At 42.7% G+C, this 12,646-nt stretch overlaps 1 protein-coding gene across 3 annotated transcripts in view; it reads left to right on the top strand.

The window, feature by feature from the left end:
- Window positions 1–12,646, top strand: part of zgc:171482 (zinc finger protein) — a 202,335-nt gene that overhangs the window by 157,084 nt on the left and 32,605 nt on the right. For 2 of the 3 annotated variants that reach the window (XR_008075243.1, XR_008075236.1), the window contains one exon: window positions 63–2,192. The exons of the other annotated variant lie outside the window; for it this stretch is intronic. The gene's annotated coding sequence lies outside the window, so the exon portion shown is untranslated. Of the gene's footprint in view, window positions 1–62; window positions 2,193–12,646 lie in introns of those variants that run through there. 3 annotated transcript variants of the gene reach the window in all.

Raw genomic sequence — 12,646 nt, 5'->3', positions numbered from 1 at the left:
TGTAATCCTGTGTTTTGAGTTACACCATATTCACGGTACGGTGTTTGCATTTTCTGTTACAGAGTCCTGGACTTTGACGCAGCTGCACAGCCTCATGAGTTCATTTTCATTGATGAAGCTGGATTCAATCTAGCTAAAACCAGGCGTCGGGGCCGAAATGTTAAAAAATATCAAAGAATCAAAGAATGTCCCTGGGCAGTGCAAGGGAAATATCCCCTTGTGTGCCGCCATCTGCAAGGAGTTCTCCATCACCATGCCACCCTAGGTCCCTACAATACTGCACACATAATCATATTTCTGGATGCACTACATAATGCAGTTGTACAGGATGGACCAGAGCAACCTAGGTTTGTGGTTATCTGGGATAATGTTAGTTTCCACCGGGCTGCTCTGGTCAGGGACTGATTCACCAACCACAATAACTTCACAGTTGTATACTTGCGATGTGTACTCCCCATTTCTCAATCCAATTGAGGAATTATTTTCGGCTTGGCGTTGGAAGGTGTATGACCGCCAACCACATGCCCACCTGCCTCCTCTGCAAGCAATGGAAGAGGTATGCGGAGACAGAAGTGGGGTAAGTCCAGGGTTGGATACGCAAGGCAATATTTTTCCCATTGCCTAGCCATGGATGACATTGCTTGTGATGTGGATGAGGTGATGTGGCCAGACCCTAACAGAAGGCAGGATCCATAAACCATCCACCCCATCCCTTACAATCCCTTACAATACTATTTTTAGTTTACCATTGCACTGTAATTTTACTGTAATTATTTTTGTTTCTTTGAGTTTACAGTAACATATTGTTTGATTACTGTACTGTAATTCTATTTTCCTTTGTGCTTTTTTGTTGTTGTAAAAACCTGCAATGGCAAAAAAATAAGCTGGATATTTGTTTTCTGAAGCCTTTCTAGTTTTGTGTTAATTGAAATGTGAGTAGATGTACTGTACTGAAACAATCTTTCACAGAAGCCTGTATGAGAAAATTAAAAAGGAATACAACGTACTAAAGACAGCAGTGTTTTGTATAAAGTACATCAGTGTGTTGTTGCTGCTTTGAAAGAGTCATTCAAATGGTGCATGTGTGTATCATTTTGAAAAAGGATTGTTAGGTTTTGATTGCAGAGTTTCATTTTGACATAGAAGTGAGATGTTTATCTCCAAGTGTTGTGTCTTATTTGGCTTGTGTGTAGAGTTTTGACACAATGAGCCAAATTCCGCAACAAGTGTGTGAGTAATCGCAAAATACTGTAATCTGCTGAGGTGGAACAAAGGAGGATGACACCAATCATCTCTGTCACCACACACACACATACACACACATACCATCAACCCTTAAGCCCAAACATAATTTTCTCGCCATTCTCAATTATGTCTTTGATAACTTTAGAAAGGGAAATTAAGTGTGTGTGTGTGTCTGTTCGTGTGTGTGCCTGCGTGTGCGTGCGTGTATGTGTGTGACAAGCCTCAGCTCGTGTAAGGAGCTTTGTGAAGGAGATGAGAGTTCAGCTGACAGTGGCTGAGGATTATCTGAAAGCATAGAAACAGCCTTAAAGAGAATGTGTGGGTGTGTGTGCATGTGTGTAAATTGTAAAGAGCCATTTCCCTCAACAGGGACCATCAAAGTTCTTAGCTTTTATCTTTAATTATTTGAGAAAAGTGACTCCCAAAACACACTCAGCCCTGTCGAGAACATTCATAAAATAAAAAAATGTCTTGTCAGATACAGATGTATGGTCTGCCTCACTGATGATGCATAATAACATGCTTACCTAGAATCCTTAGTTGATACACCCATTTTTGCACTAAGACATTTATGATATACAGTATACCCATTGATAATTGAAGAATACAAGTTATAAATGCCTCATGAGCTTAGTTCAGAACCCAAAATATAAGTTTGTTTTACTCCACTGTTTGTAGATAATGTAGATATTAAGAAACCTTGTGTAGCCTCAAAACATGGTTAGAACTATAATTTTGATATCATGGATGGCCAGTCCTTGCAATCCATGCACTGTAAAACAAATCCGCTTTGGATCAACCTGAAAAGATTACTTGAACTGGTTACAGGTAAATAAGTTAGGTATTCTCTGTTGAAAAATACTATATTTGTTGAAACCAAATATAGGATTTAATGACACTGTTTTATTTTATTATTACCTAACCTATATTTCAAGTTGCAACCTATTATACCCATTAAATATCAAAAACAAACTAATATTTAATGTAAATACGAACAATTTTTTAATCTTGTTCCAAGTGTCATTTTTTATTTGGAATTACCTATCCACATTTCTTAAATTGGGTTACAAGCAATTACCCAAATTCCCTGTAAATCAAGAAATGTAATTGGTTCAATAACATATTCTTTTCACAAGACTTTCACATTTAGTAGCCACAAAATCATATCCAAGCATTTACTACCTTAACATAGTAACCTTATATCTTATTACAGACGCTGGCAGTTTTTGTTTGAATAACGAATAGACCACATTAACTGGAATTCACTCTCAAGGGTGGGCAAAAATAACAAACTGAAAGCCGTGCCCACAATAAGCCACACATTCAACGCTTTTACATTGCCCACCCGTAGCTTCAGAAAGGAAAATTAAGTGTGTGTTTGTGTTTGTGGGCTGTGATATACTACATTATACAGTCCTGGCCTCATCCCAGCAGTGACCTGTCTCTCCTCTGGTGTATATTAGCTAGTACTTCGTCTTCCTACATACTTTGCCAATTACTGCCTCAAAAGGTCAAAGGGTCATGGAGCACATCACCAACTCATAAATCTCACAGACAGTAATGAAAGTAGAGAAATGAGCATACTGGCACACGGACACACACACAAACACACACAACCACAATGACTGCAGGGATAGTAAAATACCTCCAACCAATTATTTTCTGAATATGTGAATGTGCTGGACACTGTGTTATCACGTAAAATCATTTTGTTCTCTGGGTGACATTTCCTGTCTAGTTATAGCCTCTCAGTGTGGAAGTCCATAAATATTTAAAATACAAAGGGGTCACTTTATTCAAAAGATACCTTATGCGCTTATATGTTTTCTTTCAAATGACATAAATTAGAGTTATACCAACTGGGGTCATTTTTACCCCAGAGTCATATTTTTGATCACAGCCCAAAAGTGGTTAATTAAATTAATCCAAATGTTCATGACTGTCATTACATCTAAATAATTGTTTAGTGGTTTTGTATCAATCTAGACTTTAAAAAATATATATTTGATATATTTGCGTTGGGGTCATTTTGACCCCAGCCAAAAAACAAATTCTTCCGATATTCATGTAAGAGATAGGAGCATTTTCGGAAAAAAGATTTATTTGGAGACATTAAAAGCCAGAGGGAGCTACCTTCTGAATGTGTGAGTGCTGTGCTGGTGTGTATCTTCTGAAAAAAAATAAACACCCTCAAATATTCTGTATGTGCAATATATGGTATTTTGGTTTCTATAACATTTGCTTTGAAATTACTTTGAGGCCCAAATAAATAAAACATACGCATCCTGCCATAGGCCCTACCACTCCCAGTGTTTCACTAGCAGCACTGCTAATGCTGTCTTTGGGGTAAGTAAATAAAGAAAACTAAGCCATATTTTACCCATATGTTTGGTCATTGTGTCACAATGGAATATCACGTTTTGTCAATGAAATAAAGAATATTTGAAATGTTGGTGTAATGTCGCTTAAATACATTTTTTTCTAAAAAGGAAATGACACCACAATTAAATGATGGTAAATCAGCTTTTTAGTACTAATGTGCATTATACTCTATAAAAAAGCTGTTTTACAGAATATGCTAATTAACAGTCTAATTTGGTAAGAATTTTTTTCTGATTACAATATTTACATATCCAATGATGGTTTGATAAGAATTAAGTTGATATTTTGCTATTACTGTTGTTTTTTCAAATAGTTTATTCTTTGGGTCAAATTGACCCCAATTGGTAATCCATATACTGTATGTAAAATATGTTGGTAGTTTGAGGGTTAAAGGCCCACAACAGCAAAAATCCAAGTATCCATTACCATACTAATTTTGTATTTGTTTTTATTTGTATTTATTATGAATTACCGTTAGCTGCTGCCTCTTCCTGGGGTCCAGCAAAATTAAAGCAGTTAATTTTTTTTTTTAAACTTTACAATACATTCACAACAGATTTCACAACATATTAAGTGTGTGCCCTCAGGCCCCTACTCTTCTACCACATATCCACAACACAAAACCCATGTGTACGTGTGTGTATGGTGCATATGTTATCGTGTGTGTATGCATGTGTCTGTGCCTATGTTTGTGTTGCTTCACAGTCCCCACTGTTCCATGAGGTGAATTTTATGCCGAATTGTAAATAAAATGTTACTTCTCGCATGTGTTACTTGATGTGGAATAGAGTTCCATATAGTTATGGCTCTATGTAGTACTGTGTTCTGGACTTAGGGACTGTGAAGAAACCTCTGCTGGCATGTCTTATTGGGTATGCATAGGTGTCCGAGCTGTGTGCCAGCAGCTCAAACAGACAGCTTGGTGCATTACACATGTCTCACAAAAACAAGTAGTGTTGAAGAGAATATCTCCTCCACTTTCAGCCAGGAGAGATTGACAAGCATACTATTAATATTAACTCTCTGTGTACATCCAAGGGCCAGCTGTGCTACCCTGTTCTGAGACCATTGCAATTTTCCTAATTCCTTCTTTGTGGCACCTGACCACACGACTGAACAGTAGTCAAGGTAGGACATGGACTACTGTTATTAAGACCTGCCTTGATAGTGCTGTTAAGAATATAGAACAGCGCTATATTATGGACAGACTTCTCCCCATCTTAGCTATGGATGTATTAATATGTTTTGACCATGACAGTTTACAATCCATGGTTACTCCAAGCAGTTTAGTCATCTCAACTTGCTCAATTACCACAATATTCATTACAATATTTAGTTGACGTGTAGGGTTTAGTGAATGATTTGTCCCAAATACAATGCTTTTAGTTTTTGAAATATTTAGGACTAACTTATTCCTTGCCACCCATTCTGAAACTAACTGTAGCTCTTTGTTAAGTGTTGCAGTCATTTCAGTCGTTGTGGTAGCTGAAGTGTATAGTGTTGAATCATTCGCATACCGAGACACACGGGCTTTACTCAAGTAAGGGGCCTAGACAGCTGCCCTGGGGAATTTGTGATTCTATCTGGATTTTGTCAGGGTACTCGGCACACCCCTTACTAATGCCTCAGTTTTCTGGAGGCATGCAGTGTTCTATAGATGTTACAGCCAGCTCACATTGAGCCCGACCCGAGTTAAGCATGCGTAAATGGAACGTAATTCCCTTTTTGTGCACTTCCTCTCTATGCGTATTCTGACCTAGAACTTCAGCATAAGAATAGCATGCAATTCAACCACAATTTATTGTTAGTTCCTTTGGTATAGCCTACATTATCATTCCATTTAATTGCACAGTTATACTTACCTTAATTTGCTTCCTCTGTAAACGGCGTAACGGCTGTGTGGTTGTTGCTAAGGATCATTAGTAACGGTTGATAATATATAAAATATATATGGGCTAATTCAATCGTTATGGAGCAGAGCGCAGACCAAGCTGTAACAGTTTGAACCCAACACATGGTGCAATATTTGGCCTTGTCATCATACAGTTCAATGGTTAGTACAGGCAATAGATGAGGGTATAGCCTACTACTGTACACTATTCTCCCTATTATACACTGATCAAAAACATAAATGCAACATGCAAAAGATTTTACTGAGTTACAGTTCATATAAAAGGAATTAGGCCCTAATCTATGGATTTCACATGACTGGGAATACAGATATGCATATATTGGTCAAAGATACCTTAAATAAAAGTAGGGGCGTGGATCAGAAAACCAGTTAGTATCTGGTGTGACCACCATTTTCCTCATGCAGCGTAAGACATCTCCTTCCCATAAAGTTGATCAGGCTTATGATTGTGGCCTGTGGAATGTTGTGCCACTACTCTTCAATAACTTTGCAAGTTGCTAGATATTGGCGGGAACTGGAACATGCTGTCATACACGTCGATCCAGAGTATCCGGAATAGGCTCAATGGGTGATATGTCTGGTGAGAATGCAGGTCATGGAAAAACTGGGACATTTTCAGCTTCAAGGGAATTGCGTACAGATCCTTGCGACATTGGGTGGTGGATTATCATGCTGAAACATGAGGTTATGGCGGCGGATGAATGGCACAACAATGGACCTCAAGATCTCGTCACAGTATCTCTGTGCATTTAAATTGCCATGGATAAAATGCAATTGTGTTCATTTTACGTAGCTTATGCCTGCCCATACCATAACCCCCACTGCCACCATGGGGCACTCTGTGCAAACCCACAGTTTCATCAGCTGTCCGGGTGGCTTGTCTCAGATGATCCCGCAGGTGAAGATGCCAGATGTGAAGGTCCTGGGATGGCGTGGTTACACATTCTGCTGTTGTGATGCCGGTTGGATGTACTGCCAAATTCTCTAAAATGACGTTGGAGGCGGCTTATGTTAGAATAATTAACACATTCTCTGGCAACATTTCTGGTGGACATTCCTGAAGTCAGCATGCCAGTTTCACACTCCCTCAAAACTTGAGACATCTGTGGCTTTGTGTTTTGTGACAAAACTGCGTATTTTAGTTGTGGCCTTGTATTGTCCCAAGCACAAGGTGCCCCTGTATAATGATCATGCTTTTTAATCAGCTTCCTGATATGCCATAGATGTCAGGTGGATGGATTATCTTGGCAAATGAGAAATGCTCACTAACAGGGATGTAAACAAATTTGTTCACCAATTTAGAGAGAGATAAGCTTTTTGGGGATCTTTTATTTCAGCTCATGAAAAATGAGACAAACACTTTACATGTTGCATTTATATTGCTGTTTAGTATAATTCTATGTACACTTATTTTCCAATGTTACCATGGGTTGAAGAACTGATTGATGGTGACCATTTTCAGAATGAATCTGTCACGCCCTGACCTTAGAGATCCTGTTTATGTCTCTAGTTTGGTTTGGTCAGGGTGTGAGTTGGGGTGGGTATTCTATACTCTATTATTTATATTTATATGTTTTGGCCGGGTAGGGTTCTCAATCAGGGACAGATGTCTATCGTTGTCTCTGATTGAGAACCATACTTTAGGCTGCCCTTTTTCCCACCTGTGTTTGTGGGAAGTTGACTTTGTTTAGGGGACATAGCCTTTAGCTTCACGGTTTGTTTTTGTAGTGTTTATTGTTTCGTTCGGCGTCTTTTCATTATAATAAAGAAAATTTACGCTCACCACGCCTTGGTCCTCTTCTTTTAACAGCCGTCACAGAATCAAACCACAGTTAATTCTTTCTTGCGTAAAGGCTCTGCAAATCTGTTTTTTTTTGTGATTCATAAATACTTTCCGAAACCAAAATAATCTACAAGATCAGATCATTTTTAAATCGACCAATCGGTGGTAAAATGGAGACAAATATGCATATACAGTGCCTTCAGAAAGTATTCATACCCCTTGACTTATTCCACATGTTCTTACAGCCTGAATTTAAAATGTTTTAATGTATGTATTTTCTCACCCATCTACACACAATACCACATGGTGATAAATAGAAAACATGTTTTTAGAAATGTTTGCAAATTTATTGAAATTTAAATACAGATATATCACATACATACATAATGAGTAGAAGCACATTTTGCAGATATTACAGTTGGGAGTCTTTCTGGGTAAGTTTATTAGAGCTTTTCACAATTGTATTGTGCAACATTTGCCCATTATTCTTTAAATTTACCTTTATTTATTAAATAATTATCCAATCTTAAAATCTCAAATCAGTTGATTTGTCACGTAGGCCCGAATACAACACCTTAAAGTGAAATGCTTACTTACAGGCTCAAACCAACAATTAAAAAAAGGTATTAGGTGAACAATAGGTAACAAGAAATAAAAACAACCTTAAGAAATAAAATAACAGTAGTGAGGCTATATACAGTAGTGAAGCTATAAGAGTAGCGATGCTATATATAGGCACCGGTTATTCAGGCTGATTGAGGTAGTATGTACAGTGGGGCAAAAAAGTATTTAGTCAGCCACCAATTGTGCAAGTTCTCCCACTTAAAAAGATGAGAGAGGCCTGTAATTTTCATCATAGGTACACTTCAACTATGACAGACAAAATTAGAAAAAAAAACAGAAAATCACATTGTAGGATTTTTCATTAATTTATTTGCAAATTATGGTGGAAAATAAGTATTTGGTCACCTACAAACAAGCAAGATTTCTGGCTCTCACAGACCTGTAACTTATTCTTTAAGGACAACCTTAAACAGTCCAAACTCCAAACTCCACTATGGCCAAGACCAAAGAGCTGTCAAAGGACACCAGAAACAAAATTGTAGACCTGCACCAGGCTGGGAAGACTGAATCTGCAATAGGTCAGCAGCTTGGTTTGAAGAAGTAAACTGTGGGAGCAATTATTAGGAAATGGAAGACATACAAGACCACTGATAATCTCCCTCGATCTGGGGCTCCACGCAAGATCTCACCCCGTGGGGTCAAAATGATCACAAGAACGGTGAGCAAAAATCCCAGAAACGCATGGGGGGACCTAGTGAATGACCTGCAGAGAGCTGGGACCAAAGTAACAAAGCCTACCATCAGTAACACACTACGCCGCCAGGGACTCAAATCCTGCAGTGCCAGATGTGTCCCCCTGCTTAAGCCAGTACATGTCCAGGCCCGTCTGAAGTTTGCTAGATAGCATTTGGATGATCCAGAAGAAGATTGGGGGAATGTCATATGGTCATATGAAACCAAAATATAACTTTTTGGTAAAAACTCAACTCGTCGTGTTTGGAGGACAAAGAATGCTGAGTTGCATCCAAAGAACACCATACTTACTGTGAAGCATGGGGGTGGAAACATCATGCTTTGGGGCTGTTTTTCTGCAAAGGGACCAGGACAACTGATCTGTGTAAAGGAAAGAATGAATGGGGCCATGTATCGTGAGATTTTGAGTGAAAACCTCCTTCCATCAGCAAGGGCATTGAAGATGAAACGTGGCTGGGTCTTTCAGCATGACAATGATCCCAAACACACCGCCCGGGCAACGAAGGAGTGGCTTCGTAAGAAAGCATTTCAAGGTCCTGGAGGGGCCTAGCCAGTCTCCAGATCTCAACCCCATAGAAAATCTTTGGAGGCAGTTGAAAGTCAATTTTTCCCAGCAACAGCCCCAAAACATCACTGATCTAGAGGAGATCTGCATGGAGGAATGGGCCAAAATGTTGCAGCTGTTGAACCTTTCGAGGATCTGAAGACCCATGCCAAATCTTTTTAGTTTCCTGAGAGGGAATAGGCTTTGTCGTGCCCTCTTCACGACTGTCTTGGTGTTTTTGGACAATTCTAGTTTGTTGGTGATGTGAACACCAAGGAACTTGAAACCTCTCAACCTGCTCCACTACAGCCCCGTCGATGAGAATGGGGGCGTGCTCGGTCCTCCTTTTCCTGTAGTCCACAATCACCTCTTAAGTCTTGGTTACGTTGAGGGATAGGTTTTTTATTCTGGCCAGATGTCTGACCTCCTCCCTATAGGCTGTCTCGTTGTTGTCGGTGATCAGGCCTACCACTGTTGTGTCGTCTGCAAACTTAATGATGGTGCTGGAGTCGTGCCTGGCCATGCAATCATGGGTGAACAGGGAGTACAGGAGGGGACTGAGCACGCGCCCTTGAGGGGCTCCAGTGTTGAGGATCAGGGTGGCAGATGTGTTGCTACCTACCCTCACCACCTGGGGGCGGCCCATCCGGAAGTCCAGGATCCAGTTGCAGAGGGAGGTGTTTAGTCCCCGGAGCCTTAGCTTAGTGATGAGCTTTGAGGGTACTATGGTGTTGAACACTGATCTGTAGTCAATGAATAGCATTCTCACGTGTCCAGGTGGGAAAGGGCAGTGTGGGGTGCAATAGAGATTGTATCATCTGTGGATCTGTTTGAGCAGTATGCAAATTGGAGTGGGTCTAGGGTTTCTGGGATAGTGCTGTTGATGTGACCCATTACCTGCCTTTGAAAGCACTTCATGGCTACAGACGTGAGTGCTACGGGTCTGTAGTAATTTAGGCAGGTTGCCTTCGTGTTCTTGGGCCCAGGGACTATGGTGGTCTGTTTGAAACATGTTGGTATTACAGACTATTACAGACTCAGGGACATGTTGAAAATGTCAGTTAAGACACCTGCCAGTTGGTCAGCACATGCCTGGAGCACATGCCCTGAGCAATCTCTGTCAAATCGGTTGTTTATCTTTGCAAGTCAACCATTTTCAGGTTTTGCCATAGATTTTCAAGTTGATTTAAGTCACAAATGTAACTCAGGAACATTCACTGTCTTGGTAAGGAACTCCAGTGTAGATTTGGCGTTGTGTTTTAGGTTATTGTCCTGCTGAAAGGTGAATTCATCTACCAGTGTCTGGTGGAAAGCAGACTGAACCAGGTTTTCCTCTAGGATTTTGCCTGTGCTTTCCATTCAATTTTTTCCCCTAAAAAAACTCCCCAGTCCTTAACGATTACAATTACCCATAGCTTGATTCAGCCGCCACTATACTTGAAACTATTTAGACTGGTACTCAGTAATGTGTTGCATTGGATTTGCCCCAGACATAACACGTTGCATTTGAAAACCTCCATAGTCTTTGTAGTTTATTCAGTTTTTGAAATTCACTGATCGACTGAGTGTAGGGGGTATGGAGATAAAGTAGACATTCAAAATCATGTTAAAGACTTTTCCTAAGTCTGAATCGGGCCCCATGAGCTCTCTCAACATGAGACTAGCCTACACTCTCACTCTTTCTCTTTCCCTCTCTTTTTCTGAATCACTGCCTTTTATTTTCCTCTCGTTCTCCCTCTCTCTCTGTCTCTCTCCTCTCCTCTCTTTCATTCCCCCCCCTCATCCTTCACTCTCTCTCTCCCCTGTCTCTCTCCATCTCGCTTTCTCTCCCTCCCCATCTCTCCATCCCCATCTCTCCCTCCCCATCTCTCCCTCCCCATCTCTCCATCCCCATCTCTCCCTCCCCATCTCTCCCTCCCCATCTCTCCCTCCCCATCTCTCCCTCCCCATCTCTCCCTCCCCATCTCTCCATCCCCATCTCTCCCTCCCCATCTCTCCATCCCCATCTCTCCCTCCCCATCTCTCCATCCCCATCTCTCCATCCCCATCTCTCCCTCCCCATCTCTCCATCCCCATCTCTCCCTCCCCATCTCTCCATCCCCATCTCTCCCTCCCCATCTCTCCCTCCCCATCTCTCCCTCCCCATCTCTCCCTCCCCATCTCTCCATCCCCATCTCTCCCTCCCCATCTCTCCATCCCCATCTCTCCCTCCCCATCTCTCCCTCCCCATCTCTCCATCCCCATCTCTCCCCCCATCCCCATCTCTCCCTCCCCCCATCTCTCCATCCCCATCTCTCCATCCCCATCTCTCCATCCCCATCTCTCCATCCCCATCTCTCCCCATCTCCCCCCATCTCTCCATCCCCATCTCTCCCTCCCCATCTCTCCATCCCCATCTCTCCCTCCCCATCTCTCCCCATCCCCATCTCTCCCTCCCCATCTCTCCCTCCCCATCTCTCCATCCCCATCTCTCCCTCCCCATCTCTCCATCCCCATCTCTCCCTCCCCATCTCCCATCCCCATCTCTCCATCCCCATCTCTCCATCCCCATCCCCATCTCTCCCTCCCCATCTCTCCATCCCCATCTCTCCCTCCCCATCTCTCCATCCCCATCTCTCCCTCCCCATCTCTCCATCCCCATCTCTCCCTCCCCATCTCTCCCTCCCCATCTCTCCCTCCCCATCTCTCCATCCCCATCTCTCCCTCCCCATCTCTCCATCCCCATCTCTCCATCCCCATCTCTCCCTCCCCATCTCTCCATCCCCATCTCTCCATCCCCATCTCTCCATCCCCATCTCTCCCTCCCCATCTCTCCATCCCCATCTCTCCCTCCCCATCTCTCCATCCCCATCTCTCCATCCCCATCTCTCCCTCCCCATCTCTCCATCCCCATCTCTCCCTCCCCATCTCTCCATCCCCATCTCTCCATCCCCATCTCTCCATCCCCATCTCTCCCTCCCCATCTCTCCCTCCCCATCTCTCCATCCCCATCTCTCCCTCCCCATCTCTCCCTCCCCATCTCTCCCTCCCCATCTCTCCATCCCCATCTCTCCTTCCCCATCTCTCCCTCCCCATCTCTCCATCCCCATCTCTCCCTTCCATCCCCATCTCTCCCTCCCCATCTCTCCCTCCCCATCTCTCCATCCCCATCTCTCCATCCCCATCTCTCCATCCCCATCTCTCCATCCCCCCCATCCTCCCTCCCCATCTCTCCCTCCCCATCTCTCCCTCCCCATCTCTCCATCCCCATCCCCATCCCCATCTCTCCCCCCATCCCCATCTCTCCATCCCCATCTCTCTCTCCCCATCTCTCCATCCCCATCTCTCCATCCCCATCTCTCCCTCCCCATCTCTCCATCCCCATCTCTCCATCCCCATCTCTCCATCCCCATCTCTCCCTCCCCATCTCTCCATCCCCATCTCTCCCTCCCCATCTCTCCATCCCCATCTCTCCCTCCCCATC

Source organism: Oncorhynchus keta, chromosome 2, assembly GCF_023373465.1.
Source record: "Oncorhynchus keta strain PuntledgeMale-10-30-2019 chromosome 2, Oket_V2, whole genome shotgun sequence".
NCBI classification, from domain to species: Eukaryota; Metazoa; Chordata; class Actinopteri; order Salmoniformes; family Salmonidae; genus Oncorhynchus; species Oncorhynchus keta.
The sequence above is the reverse complement of the archived record's forward strand: the minus strand, read 5'-3'. Positions and strand labels throughout refer to the sequence as shown.